This window comes from Bombina bombina, chromosome 7 (genome assembly GCF_027579735.1).
Source record: "Bombina bombina isolate aBomBom1 chromosome 7, aBomBom1.pri, whole genome shotgun sequence".
In the NCBI taxonomy this organism is placed as follows: Eukaryota; Metazoa; Chordata; class Amphibia; order Anura; family Bombinatoridae; genus Bombina; species Bombina bombina.
In genome coordinates, this window is record NC_069505.1 from 451,896,620 (window position 1) to 451,910,933 (window position 14,314).

The 14,314-nt window shown below is 42.6% G+C and overlaps 1 protein-coding gene across 2 annotated transcripts in view; it reads right to left on the reverse strand.

Annotated features, from left to right (window-relative positions):
* The window catches only part of LOC128666690 (gastrula zinc finger protein XlCGF26.1-like), a 142,193-nt gene extending 132,595 nt beyond the window's left edge, over window positions 1-9,598 (reverse strand). Inside the window, exon 1 of one of the 2 annotated variants that reach the window (XM_053721424.1) lies at window positions 9,519-9,598. The gene's annotated coding sequence lies outside the window, so the exon portion shown is untranslated. The remainder of the gene's footprint in view (window positions 1-9,518) is intronic. The other variant, XM_053721425.1, reaches the window with a different exon arrangement.
* Window positions 9,599-14,314: the final 4,716 nt, after the last annotated feature.

Genomic DNA, 14,314 nt, shown 5'->3' on the forward strand with positions numbered 1-14,314 from the left:
TGCATTTGTATGTGACTCTCTTATTGTTCTCGTCTGTTGGAGGTTGGGTATCATTTGATCTTACCCCCTAATCTCTCTTGAGTCTAAAAAATCTTGATTTTGAACTGATCCATGGGAAATTTGAAATGATATTTGATTATTAGAACTACGAGTTTGCTTATCATTTGAATACTGGTTCTTATGATAATAATTACCGGAAACATTTCTATGATTGTCTTTAGGCTCCTTGGCCGGATAGTATCTAGCATTTTGGACATAGGAATAAGTGTTTTATCATAATAATGATTATTATAGTTGTTCCTCCCATTTCTATTTTAATGAGTCTTAGAGGCCTATTTATCAAAATGAGTCTTAGAGGCCCATTTATCAAGCTCCGAATGGAGCTTGAGGGCCCGTGTTTCTGGCGAGTCTTCAAACTCGCGGCTCGCCAGAAACAGCAGTTATTAAGCAGCGGTCTAAAGGCCGCTGCTCCATAACCCTGTCCACCTGCTCTGAGCAGGCGAACAGGAATTGCCACAATTCAACCCGATCAAGTACGATCGGGTTTATTAACACCTCCCTGCTGGAGGCCGATTGGCCGCGAGTCTGCAGGGGGCAGCGTTGCACCAGCAGCTCACAAGAACTGCTGGTACAATGCTGAATACAGAGAGCGTATTGCTCTCTGGATTCAGCGATGTCTGTCGGACCTGATCCACACTTTCGGATCAGGTCCGACAGACATTTGATAAATAGGCCTCTTATTCTGTTTACGATAAACAGATGTAAATTGGTTATGGGACTTATTCTTGTGTTGTATAGATTCTACATGTGTGTTATGTGGTGTTTCTCGATTCTCATTCCCTACTTTTTAGAGCGCCAACAGGTTCTGCAGCACTATGAGCATAGGTGGTATGTAAAAAACAATTACAGGGATCCAATGGGTAGAGGGTCCTGCCAAGAGTTGCACCGTTGCAGTTGGCTCCCACGAAGGTGGACTACAAACAGCTGGGCTCATAGGCTTACATGCTATAGGGTCCAAGGGGATAGCAGTGGAGATAGGAAGGTTAGTGTAGGTTGTATGCGTCCTTGAATAGTAGAGTCTTCAGGGAGCACTTGAAGCAACTAGGGGAGAGTCTTGTGGAGCGAGGCAGAGAGTTCTATAAGATGGGAGCCAGTCTGGAGAAATATTGTAAAACGGGAATGTGAGGAGGTAACAAGAGAGGAGGAGAGTAGGAGATCATGAGCGGAGCGAAGGGGACGGGAGGGAGAGTATCTGGAGACCAGGTCTGAAATGTAGGGGGAGCAATGCAATTGAGCGCTTTGTGTGTCAGAGTGAGAATTTTGTGTTTAATCCTGGAGGCAAGAGGAAGCCAGTGAAGGGATTGGTAGAGGGGTGCGGCAGATGAAGAGCGACGTGTAAGGAAGATGAGCCTGGCAGAGGCATTCATTATAGATTGTAAAGGAGCTATGCGGCAGCTAAGGAGACCAGAGAGGATGGAGTTGCAGTAGGTAGTCGAGGCGGGAAAGGATGAGAGAGTGGATTAAAATCTTAGTTGTGTCTTGTGTAAGGAAATGTCTGATTTTAGCGATGTTTTTAAGGCGGATGCTTTAGCCAAGGACTGAATGTGAGGAGTGAAAGATCTGAGTTAGTCCTTTTCTCCTGTTATATGTGAAGACCTTATTGTTTTTGTAATCTTCTAAGTCTCTATGTAGTTTTTGTTGTTTGGACCATGCTAGTTCATTGCTCCATTTGATATTACAAGCAATAGACGATCCTGCCATTCTTTAGTATCATTATTTAACAGTTTCTCTAGGTCCCTAAATAAATCCATAGGATTCATATCCATTATTTCATTATTGGTGGTACTAACAGTATTATTTAAGATATTTAGAGAGCGCTGTCTGCTGTGTCTCGACAGGCAGTCACCAAATACCTCATCGACAGAGATGTTGGTCATATTAGATTTATAAAAACAATCAACCAATGTTGATATCCAATGTAAACCACAAAATCTTCTTGAAGGGATTCGCTGCTAAAAAAAACACAGACAGAATACATGCAACAAGTATACAGTATATAAGCTGCGCTTCACAGTTATCACATAAAGTATTTCACAACGGATATAGAACCAACATATTAAAATACCATAGAAAGTAAGTGGTATATAGTTGTACGTACACTATATAATACAGAGAATAGAGGGTAAAACTTCAAAGTGACCTGTATACTTATAACCAGATCAGAAAAGTATATATCACCCCTGTTGGTATGTAAGCTCCTGCATATGATGGAAGCAGAGGAAAAAGTATTTGCCAATATATGTCCCTGGAAAGAGGTGTGGACAATTCCAAGAGGTGGCCTCAGAAAATGCTGTCAATGGATGCTGCTCTTATTATACTGAGAGGACTGTGATCCTCCTCCCAAATGGAACTTGAAAGACAAAAACAGAGAGCGCAAACCACTCTAACAGGCCCATTTATCAAGCTCCGTACAGAGCTTGAAGGGCCGTGTTGCTGGCGAGTCTTCAGACTCGCCAGAAACACAACTTACGAAGCAGCGGTCACAAAGACCGCTGCTCCATAACCCTGTCCGTCTGCTCTGAGCAGGCGGACAGGAATCGCCGGAAATCAACCCGATCGAATACGATCGGGTTGATTGACACCTCCCTGCTGGCGGCCGATTGGCCGCGAGTCAGCAGGGGGCGGCGTTGCACCAGTAGCTCTTGTGAGCTGCTGGTGCAATGTTAAATGCGGAGAGCGTATTGCTCTCCGCATTTAGCAAGGTCTTGCGGACCTGATCCACAGTGTCGGATCAGGTCCGCAAGCCCTTTGATAAATTGGCCTGTAAGAGTAAAAGTATTTAATACAAAATGTGAAGCGCAAGTAAAAAATATACGTACAGGAATTAAAAACAACAAAGCATATAGTGCTCTTATTAAAACTAGATTTAGTGAACATTACTATATTAAAACCAAAATCGAGACCCATAGTGTACCTGACCATTTCAGACAATTTCATAATGCTAATTCTACGGGACTAAAAATCAAAATCATTGACTGGATTCTGCCTAATAGTTCCAATAATAGATTAAAAACTCTACGACAGCGTGAAACATACTGGATTCACGAACTCCAGACTCTGAACACAGTCAATCATAAAGCTCTTAATATAGATTTAGATCTTCAGGCTCTTATGCAACTAAGTTGCAGCACATTGGGTGTTCTCATTCGAATTTGAAGATTAGGATTTGGTGGATTCTTTGACATAGGTATTTTGCCTTAGTTATATGTAACATTCCTCTATGTCTCACATACTTTGTCATGCATGTAGGCACACTGTAAGGATTATTTACACAGTGTCCTTTTTAATGTTAAGTTCATAATCAGTATAGGCTTTTGAAGTCTAGCTAGTAGCTATTCCCATAAGTACATACACCTATTTTCGTTCTTTGGTTTAACACGCCATGTTGTATCACAGAGGAGTAGTGTTTCCATATATCTTAACTCTCCCCTCTTTTAGTAAGGACAGTGTTTTAGCGGTAGCAGCTTATAATCTTCAGAGCTATCTATGATTTCACATAATAGTCACCCATTTTTGATAGCAGATATGATTTCAAATTTAGTATCCTAGATCGTTTTCTCATATCATAGTATACAATTACTTACATCATTAACTATTGATAGTTTATATTTTGTCTGCCGGATAGCCTTTTACGTGTTCTAATGTTTTCAATCATAAGCGTTTTATTTGCTTTGCAATGTTTTTATATTACTGAATTTTTTATATTGTACCCCTTTTACAGTGTTACTTAATACATGCTTGTATGTGTATAGCTATATAAGTATTGTCCAATAGCTAGGTATATGCCTTCTTAGCACTTTATGTATTATATCACATATAGCTATGACAGGTGCTTGGGAGGATTTCATTGGTGTTCAGTAGCCAAACATTAAGTGACACGAAGTCAGCCAATCAGATGCTGCAACGTACCTGACCTTTGACAGCCCGCTGAATTCAAAAGGAAGTAAGCGGTTTGTTGATACATCACCTCTTGACAAAGTCGGGTCAGATCTCGATGAAACGCGTTGAGGAGCTATACTCACATGATCTCCAGACAAAGGCTATTACAACTTTGAGTAGACCCGCACCTCCAAGTCTTCACAGCGTTCCGGTTGCGCTTAGACTGTAGCAAGGACTGAGTGGCACAAGTCAACACTCATCTGCCCTGCAACGGAGTTTCTGTGGTGATATGCACTATATGCTTTGTTGTTTTTAATTCCCGTACGTATATTTTTTACTTGCACATTTTGTATTAAATACTTTTACTCTTAGAGTGGTTTGTGCTCTCTGTTTTTGTCTTTCAAGTTCCATTTGGGAGGAGGATCACAGTCCTCTCAGTATAATTAGAGCAGCATCCAGTGACAGCATTTTCTGAGGCCACCGCTTGGAATTGTCCACACCGCTTTCCAGGGACATATATTGGCAAATACTTTTTCCTCTGCTTCCATCATATGCAGGAGCTTACATACCAACAGGGGTGATATATACTTTTCTGATCTGGTTATAAGTATACAGGTCACTTTGAAGTTTTACCCTCTATTCTCTGTATTATATAGTGTACGTACAACTATATACCACTTACTTTCTATGGTATTTTAATATGTTGGTTGTGTATCTGTTGTGAAATACTTTATGTGATAACTGGGAAGCGCAGCTTATATATACTTGTTCCATGTAATCCCATTATAGTCTTTTGGCAATCCATATTGTCATTCACCCTCGTCATTCCATAGAAAGCAGCTATAATCTGACGTAATCGCCATTCAGATTATGCTACTGTACCTGGGGAACATATCTGGTAAATATCTAGTTGATATGTCTGATATTTTTGTTGCGGCTATAGTACTTTTAAATGTAATCCCATTATAGTCTATGGGCATTCCGTCTTGTCATTCCTTTTAGTGCATCCCTATTATAGAGAGGTTCCCGATGTCTCTCACACACATACAGCCCCCTCCCCAGTACCTTATATAAAGATATATAATATTATAGAGTGGTTCCCTCTGTCTCACACACACACAGCCCCCTCCCCAGTACCTTATATACTGATATATAATATTATAGAGAGACTCCCTTTGCCTCATACACACACAGCCCCTCCCCAGTACCTTATATACAGATATATAATATTATAGAGAGGTTCCCTCTGTCTCTCACACACACAGCCCCCTCCCCAGTACATTATATACATATATATAATATTATAGAGAGGTTCTCTCCGTCTCACACACACAGCCCCTTCCCTAAGGTGACCAGATTTTTAAAATGAAATCCGGGGACATTTTTTTTTATTGGCAAAAGTGTGGCAGGGCCCCCCACCTACCTACCTCCCTCCTCCGCCCTCCTCTACCCTATTGCCCCTCCCATCTCCCTTGCCCCTCCCCCACCATGTTTTTAATTGCCATATAAATAGACAAATTTTTCCTTAAATATTTTTAATAAGAACTAAATATTAACAAGTGCTTGTGCAAAAAAAAATCCCACCTGCCTATATGCACTACAGTATGGAGCAGAAAGTAGTGAGGGGCAGACAAGGGGTTAAAGTAAAAGTAAAGTTAGCTCTTCTGCTCTTCAGATTTACATAATTACTTACAAAACAATAGCACTGTCATTCATGATTTTTTTTTATTTCATTACATAAATACCGTTTTCGCCGCATTTAATAGGATATTTTTTTAATCTTCAATTCAGCCCGTTGCTGCAGCGTCAATTTATTTCCTGGTCACGTTTTTTCAATGGACCAATTGACTTTCTGGCTGATCGGCAGCCAGAAAGCTACGTCACAGCCTGCTCGCAGCCAATGCACATGCGCCGAGTCCAATATAAACAAGGGTATGTCAGTCGCGCGTTCACAATTTGCGCATGCGCATACTTGATGATCATTTGTTGCCAAGATTCTCAGCATCTTAGACGGCTTCTCCGACTTCAAGCGTATCGTAGTGTCAAGAAATAAAGCGTCCCATACACACTAATAGCATAATACTGAATGAATACATTCTTTCTACTCATTCAGTATTATGTAGCCAAACAGAGGGTGGGAGGAGCAACGGACAGAATGGTAGGGAAAGAAATTATAAAACTATCAAATATTAGATTGAAGAAAATAAAAAAGAAAGCAAGCGAAAATGTTATATTAGTGCTACAGATTATAATGATATGTTGCAATGTCGAAAAATTTACTTTCACTTTAAAATCAGGAGAGAGAGAGATAGAGGATGAGAAAGAGAGAGCGACACAGAGGAAGGGATGGAGAGAGAGAGAGAAACACAGAGGAAGGGAGGGAGAGACAGACAGAGGAAGGAAGTGAGACAGACAGAGGAAGGAAGTGAGACAGACAGAGGAAGGAAGTGAGAGAGACGGGGAGGAAGGAAGAAAGACAGTGCAAGGGAGTCAGAGGAAGGGAGGGAGAGACAGAGGAAGGAAGGGAGGGAGAGACAGAGGAAGGGTGGGAGAGACAGAGGGAGGGTGGGAGAGACAGAGGGAGGGTGGGAGAGACAGAGGAAGGGAGAGGGAGGGAGAGAGGGAGGAAGGGAGGGAGAGACAGAGGAAGGGAGGGAGAGACAGAGGAAGGGAGGGAGAGAGAGGAAATGAGGGAGGGAGGGAGAGAGAGAGGAAGGGAGGGAGGGAGGGAAAGACAGAGGAAGGGAGGGAGAGAAAGAGGAAGGGAGGGAGAGAGAGACAGACAGAGGAAGGGAGGGAGGGAGAGACAGAGGAAGGGAGGGAGAGAGAGAGAGAGAGAGACAGAGGAATGGAGGGAGAGAGAGAGACAGAGGAAGGGAGAGACAGAGGAATGGAGGGAGAGACAGAGGAAGGGAGGGAGAGAGAGAGACAGACAGAGGAATGGAGGGAGGGAGAGACAGAGGAAGGGAGGGAGAGAGCGAGAGAGACAGAGGAATGGAGGGAGAGAGAGAGACAGAGGAAGGGAGGGAGGGAGAGACAGAGGAATGGAGGGAGACAGAGAGACAGACAGAGGAAGGGAGGGAGAGACAGAGGAAGGGAGGGAGAGAGAGAGACAGAGGAATGGAGGGAGAGAGAGAAAGAAAGAAAGAGGAAGGGAGGGAGAGAGAGAGACAGAGGAATGGAGGGAGAGAGAGAGACAGAGGAAGGGAGGGAGAGACAGAGGAATGGAGGGAGAGAGAGAGAGATAGAGGAAGGGAGGGAGGGAGAGACAGAGGAAGGGAGAAAGGGAGGGAGGGAGAGACAGAGGGAGGGAGAGACAGAGGGAGGGAGAGACAGAGGGAGGGAGGGAGAGAGGGAGAGACAGAGGAAGGGAGAGACAGAGGAAGGGAGAGACAGAGGAAGGGAGAGACAGAGGAAGGGAGAGACAGAGGAAGGGAGGGAGAGAGGGAGAGACAGAGGAAGGGAGGAAGAGACAGAGGAATGGAGGGAGAGAGAGAGAGAAAGAGGAAGGGAGGGAGAGACAGAGGAAGGGAGGGAGAGGGAGAGAGAGAGAGAGAGAGAGAGAGAGAGAGAGAGACAGAGGAATGGAGGGGGAGAGAGAGAGAGAGAGACACAGAGGAAGGGAGGGAGGGCGAGAAAGAGGAAGGGAGAAAGGGAGGGAGAGACAGAGGGAGGGAGAGACAGAGGGAGGGAGAGAGAGACAGAGGAAGGGAGAAAGGGAGGGAGGGAGAGACAGAAAGAAGGAGGGAGAGAGAGACAGAGGAAGGGAAGGAGAGAGAGACAGCGGAAGGGAGAGAGAGAGACAGGGAGGCAAGGAAATTGCAATTTTAAGTCTTTCTTTGCACTGTACTTATATACCTATATATTTTTACCAATTGAGTAGTACATTATAAATAAATGATGTCCAATAAATATGGTATATAATGTTTTCAAGTGATGAGCATGCCATAAAGATTGTGAGTGGTACAAGTAAAACACTGTATTACAGTGTGTGTGTGCTGTGAATGATGAGCATACCTTATATACAGATATATACTATTATAGAGCGGTTCCCTCTGTCTCAAACACACACAGGCCCTCCCCAGTGCCTTATATACAGATATATATTATTATAGAGAGGTTCCATCTGACTCTCACACACACACACAGCCATTACCAGTACCTTATATATAGATATATAATATTATAGAGAGATTCCCTGTCTCACACACATACAGCCCCCTCCCCAGTACCTTATATACAGATATATAATATTATAAAGAGGTTCCCTCAGTCTCACACACAGCCCCTCTCCAGTACCTTATTATACAGATATATAATATTATAGAGAGGTTCCCTTTGTCTCACACACACAGCCCCCTCCCCAGCACCTTATATACAGATATATAATATTATAGAGAGATTCCCTGTCTCACACACATACAGCCCCCTCCCCAGTACCTTATATACAGATATATAATATTATAAAGAGGTTCCCTCAGTCTCACACACAGCCCCTCCCCAGTACATTATTATACAGATATATAATATTATAGAGCGGTTCCCTTTGTCTCACGCACACAGCCTCCTCCCCAGCACCTTATATACAGATATATAATATTATAGAGAGGTTCCCTCTGTCTCACACACACAGCCCCTCCCCAGTACCTTATATAGAGATATATATTATAGAGAGGTTCCCTCTGTCTCACACACACACAGCTCCTCTCCAGTACCTTATATACAGATATATAATATTATAGAGAGGTTCCCTCTGTCTCACACACACACACAGCAATCCCCAGTACCTTATATACAGGTATATAATATTATATAGAGGTTCCCTCTGTCTCAAACACACACAGCCCCTCCCCAGTGCCTTATATACAGATATATATTATTATAGAGAGGTTCCATCTGACTCTCTCACACACACACAGCCATTACCAGTACCTTATATATAGATATATAATATTATAGAGAGATTACCTCTGTCTCACACACAGCCCCCTCCCCAGTACCCTATATACAGATATATAATATTATAGAGAGATTCCCTGTCTCACACACATACAGCCCCCTCCCCAGTACCTTATATACAGATATATAATATTATAAAGAGGTTCCCTCAGTCTCACACACAGCCCCTCCCCAGTACCTTATTATACAGATATATAATATTATAGAGATATTCCCTTTGTCTCACACACACAGCCCCCTCCCCAACACCCATACAGATATATAATATTATAGAGAGGTTCCCTCTGTCTCACACACACAGCCCCTCCCCAGTACCTTATATAGAGATATATATTATAGAGAGGTTCCCTCTGTCTCACACACACACACAGCTCCTCTCCAGTACCTTATATACAGATATATAATATTATAGAGAGGTTCCCTCTGTCTCACACACACACAGCCCCCTCCCCAGTACCTTATATACAGGTATATAATATTATAGAGAGGTTCCCTCTGTCTCACACACACACAGCCCCCTCCCCAATACCTTATATACATATATATAAAATGTTATAGAGAGGCTCACTCTGTATTACACACACACGAACAACATTAGTATATTATACACAGGTATTTACCAGTATACAAAGGGGGCTTTGTTCATATTTAATCGTTGAATGCTTAGCCGGTAGCAGCTAGTTCCCACCAGCTAAAGGACCTGTGATGTCATTAGTCACATGACTTCTGTAACCACACGGTAAAGAGGAGGCTGTGACATCATTGGTGCTTTAGCTTATTAGGAAAAAGCTGTCACGTTTTCCTGTAGGTAACGATGAGCGCGTGCATGTGATAATATCTTTATATAAGGATCTGCATTGTACATAGAGGATCATCTTCTCTATTTTATACATGTTTATAATTTACTGGGGATGGAACCTATAATATTATACAATAATACATACCTGTGTATTGGGTACAGGGGAGGGGCTATGTGTATGTGAGACAGAGGGAACTCTTCTTTATATTAGTGTGTGCAAGAGGCAGAGGCATCTTTTTTAATATTATATATCTGTATATAAGGTACTGAGGAGGGGCTGTGTGTGTGACAGAGGGAACCTCTCTATAATATATATCTGTATATAAGGTACTGGGGAGGGGCTGTGTGTGTGTGAGACAAAGGGAGCCTCTCTATAATATTATATATCTGTATATATTAGGTACTGGGGAGGGGCTGTGTGTGTGTGAGAGGGAACCTCTCTATAATATTATATATCTGTATATAAGCTACTGGGGAGGGGCTGTGTGTGTGAGACAGAAGGAACCTCTCTATAATAATATATATCTGTATATAAGGTACTGGGGAGGGGCTGTGTGTGTGAGACAGGGAACCTCTCTATAATATTATATATCTGTATATAAGGTACTGAGGAGGGGCTGTGTGTGTGTGAGACAGAGGGAACCTCTCTATAATATTATATATCTGTATATAAGGTACTGGGGAGGAGCTGTGTGTGTGAGAGACAGAGGGAACCTCTCTATAATATTATATATCTGTATATAAGGTTCTGGGGAGGGGCTGTGTGTGTGAGACAGAGGGAAACCTCTCTATAATATTATATATCTGTATATAAGGTACTGGGGAGGGGCTGTGTGTGTGTGTGAGACAGAGGGAACCTCTCTATAATATTATATCTGTATATAAGGTACTGGGGAGGGGTCTGTGTGTGTGTGAGACAGCGGAAACCTATCTATAATATTATAGATCTGTATATAATGTACTGGGGAGGGGCTGTGTGGGTGTGGGACAGAGGGAACCTATCTATAATATTATATATATGGTACTGGGAAGGGGCTGTGTGTGTGTGTGAGACAGAGGGAACCTCTCTATAATATTATATATCTGTATATAAGGTACTGGGGAGGGACTGTCTGTGTGTGAGACAGAGAGAACCTCTCTATAATATTATATATCTGTATATAAGGTACTGGGGAGGGGCTGTGTGTGTGAGACAGATGGAACCTCTCTATAATATTATATATCTGTATATAAGGTACTGGTGAGGGGCTATGTGTGTGTGAGACAGGGAACCTCTCTATAATATTATATATCTGTATATAAGGTACTGAGGAGGGGCTGTGTGTGTGTGTGTGAGACAGAGGGAAACCTCTCTATAATATTATATATCTGTATATAAGGTACTGGGGAGGGGCTGTGTGTGTGTGAGACAGAGGCACCTCTCTATAATATTATATCTGTATATAAGGTACCGGGGAGGGGTCTGTGTGTGTGTGTGAGTCAGAGGAAACCTCTCTATAATATTATATATCTGTATATAATGTACTTGGGAGGGGCTGTGTGTGTGTGGGACAGATGGAACCTATCTATAATATTATATATATATATATATATATGTATATATGGTACTGGGAAGGGGCTGTGTGTGTTTGTGAGACAGAGGGAAGCTCTCTATAATATTATATATCTGTATATAAGGTACTGGGGAGAGGCTGTGTGTGTGTGAGACAGAGGGAACCTCTATATGACATTATATATCATTATATAAGGTTCTGGGGAAGGGCTTTGTGTGTAAGACAGAGGGAACCTCTATAATATTATATATCTGTATATAAGGTACTGGGGAGGGGCTGTCTGTGTGAGAGACGGAGGCCATCCAGGAGGAAATGCTTATCTGGCATTTTCTTCTGGATGGCCTCTCACCACCTAAGTATAAATATGTCCAAGACCAAACTACTTCTAATTCCCCCCCTCTAACTCCACTCCAGTTTCTAATTTTTCCATCACTGTTGGCGGCACCACTATCTCCCCATCACCCCAAGTCCGCTGCCTCGGAGTCACGCTTGACTCAAATCTGTCCTTCATTCCCCACATCCAACTGCTCTTTTCATCCTGCCGCAACCACCTACGCAATATCTCCAAAATTCGTCCATTTCTGAGTGCTGAAACTACTAAACAGCTAATCCACTCCCTGGTAATTTCCCGACTTGACTACTCTAACAACTTACTAACTGGCCTCCCTCTCTCCCACCTCTTTCCCCTCCAATCCATCCTAAATGCATCTGCCAGGCTAATCCACCTCTCGACGCTCTGTTTCTGCTGCACCTCTCTGTGAGTCCCTTCTCTGGCTCCCCATTCACAACAGAGTTAAATTCAAAATTATCACCCTGACCTACAAAGCCCTCACCAATGCTGCCCTACCCTACCTGTCCTCACTCATCAACAAATATACTCCTGCCCGTCCCCTAAGATCCAACAACGACCTGCTTCTTGCATCCTCTACCATCACCTCCTCTCAGTCTAGACTACAGGACTTCTCTCGTGCGGCACCAACCCTCAGGAAAGCACTTCCTTGAGCTGTCAGACTTGCCCCTAACCTCTCCTCCTTTAAATGTTCCCTAAAGACCTTTTTGTTCAGGGAAGCTTATCACCCGACTTATTAACCAACTAACTCCACTTAACTAACAGTTGCCCTCTGTCTCCTCACTAATATCATTCTCACCTCTGCAGTCCCCACCTCCTGTTTCCCATCCTCCTACCCAGCTAGATTGTAAATTCCCACGGGAATAGGGCCCTCAATTCCCCCTGTATTTGTAAAATGCTGTCTTTTATCATATTGTTTCTCCATTGTACTGTTATCCTGCTTGTACCCATGGGCCGCACTGTGGAATCTGTTGGCCCTTTATAAATAAAGAATAATAATAATAATAATAATATAAGGTACTGGGGAGGGCCTGTATGTGTGAGACAGAGGGAACCTCTCTATAATATTATATATCTGTATATAAGGTACTGGGGAAGGGGATATGTGTGTGTGTGAGACAGAGAGAACTTCTCTATAATATTATATATCTGAATATAAGGTACTGGGGAGGGACTGTGTGTGTGTGAGACAGAGGAAACATCTATATAATATTATATATCTGTATATCAAGTACTGGGGAGGGATTGTGTGTGTTTGAGACAGAGGGAACCTCTCTATAATATTATATATCTGTATATAAGGTACTGGGGAGGGGCTGTGTGTGTGTGACAGAGGGAACCTCTATAATATTATATATCTGTATATAAAGTACTGGGGAGGGGCTGTGTGTGTGTGAGACAAAGGGAGCCTCTCTATAATATTATATATCTGTATATAAGGTACTGGGGAGGGGCTGTGTGTGTGTGAGAGGGAACCTCTCTATAATATTATATATCTGTATATAAATTACTGGGGAGGGGGCTTTGTGTGTGAGAGACAGAGGGAACCTCTCTATAATATTATATATCTGTATATAAGGTACTGGGGAGGGGCTGTGTGTGTGTGAGAGACAGAGGGAACCTCTCTATAATATTATATATCTGTATATAAGGTACAGGGGGGAGGGGCTGTGTGTGTGTGAGACAGAGGGAACCTCTTTATAATATTATATATCTGTATATAAGGTACTGGGGAGGGGCTGTGTGTGTAAGACAGATGGAACCTCTCTATAATATTATATATCTGTATATAAGGTACTGGGGAGGGGCTGTGTGTGTGTGAGACAGAGGGAACCTCTCTATAATATATATCTGTATATAAGGTACTGGAGAGGGGCTGTGTGTGCGAGAGACAGAGGGAACCTCTCTATAATATTATATATCTGTATATAAGGTACTGGGGAGGGGCTGTGTGTGTGTGAGACTGAGGGAACCTCTATAATATATATCTATATATAAGGTACTGAGGAGGGGCTGTGTGTGTGAGACTGAGGGAACCTCTCTATAATATTATATATCTGTATATAAGGTACTGGGTAGGGGCTGTGTATGTGCGAGACAGAGGGAACCTATCTATAATATTATATATCTGTATATAAGGTACTGAGGAGGGGCTGTGGGTGTGAGACAGAGGGAACCTCTCTATATTATTTATATATCTGTATATAAGGTACTGGAAATTGGCTGTGTGTGTGTGAGACAGAGGGAACCTCTCTATAATAATATATATCTGTATATAAGGTACTGGGGAGGGTCTGTGTGTGTGTGTGTGAGACAGAGGGAACCTCTCTATAATATTATATATCTGTATATAAGGTACTGAGGAGGGGCTGTGGGTGTGAGACAGAGGGAACCTCTCTATATTATTTATATATCTGTATTTAAGGTACTGGGGAGGGGCTGTGTGTGTGAGACAGAGGGAACCTCTATATAATATTATATATCTGTATATAAGGTACTGGGGAGAGGCTGTGTGTGAGACAGAGGGAACCTCTTTATAATATATATCTGTATATAAGGTACTGGGGAGGGGCTGTGTGTGTGAGCCAGAGGGATCTGTAATCTCTGACATGTATGTAATGTGTGACACGTATGTAATGTGTGACACGTATGTAATGTGTGACACGTATGTAATGTGTGACACGTATGTAATGTGTGACACGTATGTAATATCTG